General features: G+C 55.5%; 1 pseudogene; it reads right to left on the bottom strand.

Moving 5' to 3' along the window:
* Nucleotides 1-768: 768 nt before the first annotated feature.
* LOC103079205 (40S ribosomal protein S19 pseudogene) lies at nt 769-1,259 on the bottom strand (annotated as a pseudogene).
* Between the last annotated feature and the right edge of the window lie 270 nt (nt 1,260-1,529).

Here is a 1,529-nt window from a genome sequence, read left to right as displayed (position 1 = left end):
TATCACGCTCCTGAGTCTGAGTCCCTGTCAGGAAGACATCAGACAACAGGCTGGAGGGAGGAATCCCCCGTGCAGGCCACAGCTGGGCCTTCTCCTGGGGCTCAGGTCTGTGTCCACCCTCTCGGCCTCTTCCCTCTTTTTTTTTTTTTGCGATACGTGGGCCTCTCACTGTTGTGGCCTCTCCCGTTGCGGAGCACAGGCTCCGGACGCGCAGGCCCAGCGGCCATGGCTCACGGGCCCAGCCGCCCCGCGGCATGTGGGATCCTCCCGGACCGGGGCACGAACCCGCGTCGCCTGCATCGGCAGGCGGACTCTCAACCAGTGTGCCACCAGGGAAGCCCTCGGCCTCTTCTCTTGAAGGACATTTGGGCATCCAGCCCAAGGCCGGGTACATGGTAAGAGTTGGAGTTAGCTAGTAGCTTTCTATGACTTGGGGAGCATTTTCAGATTGTGAGGTTCTCACTACCTGCCTGGGTCCGAGGGAGGATACTCTCCGAGGGCAGGCTGGCTGGCCCACCCCTCCCCCCATCGTGGTCAGCAGGATCCTGAGGCTGAGCCTCATGTTTCTAGATCCCAAACCCTGACATTTACAGTGCGCCTGGGATACCGGCCCATCTCTACAAACTAGGCTCAGAAGTAGGTCGTCTATAATTCCTCAAGGAGAATTCAGCCATCTTTTTGCTCAAAAGGTCTGATCATTTTCAATGCTGTCATTCAAATAACTTTTAAATTCATTCATTCAACAAATTTTTTTTTTATCACAAGTTGTCAACAGCACTTTATTTTGTTCGAATGCTTCTTGTTGGCAGCTGCCACCTGTCCAGCGATTCTGTACAGATCTCTCTGTCCCTGAGGTGTCAGTTTGTAGCCCCCATCTTGGTCCTTTCCCACCTTTTTCAGCCCCTCCAGGGCTTGGAGAACCCAACGGACCATGCTCTTGGAGCCTCTGCCGAAGTGGCTGGGCATGACACTGTTTCCCTGACACCCACCATAGATCTTGGTCGCGGAGCCCCCGTCCCAGCCCCGGGGCTGCCCCGGAGATACAGGTGCCTTGCTGTGGAAGCAGCTGATGTGTAGAACCTTTTCTTATCGGAGGGAGTGAGCACTTTATGCTTGGCCGGCTCGACAGTGTCCACCCATTCCGGGGCTTTCAGCTTCCTGGACTTTCTGAGGAAGGCTGCCGGGGCTCTGATGAACTCCCGCTGGTTCATGTCATTTACAGTAACTCCAGGCATTGTGCAGCCTCCGAGCTGCCAGCCGGGGGAATAGGCCATTCAACAAATATTTACCGAGCATCCAATAAGTGCCAGGCACTGGGGACACAGGGGAGCCAAAGTAGCCCTAGTCTCTACCCTCAAAGGGCTTCCTTCCAGTGGGGGAGACCCCTACCAGTCACATAACCTCATGGACAAACGTGACAGTGACGAGGGGTAGGAAGGAGAGGTGCGTGGTGCTGAAATAGGCTTGGAGGAGGGACACGATCTGAAATCGGAAGGATGAACGCAAGTTAAGGAGCTGAGAAGGGACGG

The sequence above is a fragment of the Lipotes vexillifer genome, unplaced genomic scaffold (genome assembly GCF_000442215.2).
Source record: "Lipotes vexillifer unplaced genomic scaffold, Lipotes_vexillifer_v1.1 scaffold634, whole genome shotgun sequence".
In the NCBI taxonomy this organism is placed as follows: Eukaryota; Metazoa; Chordata; class Mammalia; order Artiodactyla; family Lipotidae; genus Lipotes; species Lipotes vexillifer.
The sequence above is the reverse complement of the archived record's forward strand: the minus strand, read 5'-3'. Positions and strand labels throughout refer to the sequence as shown.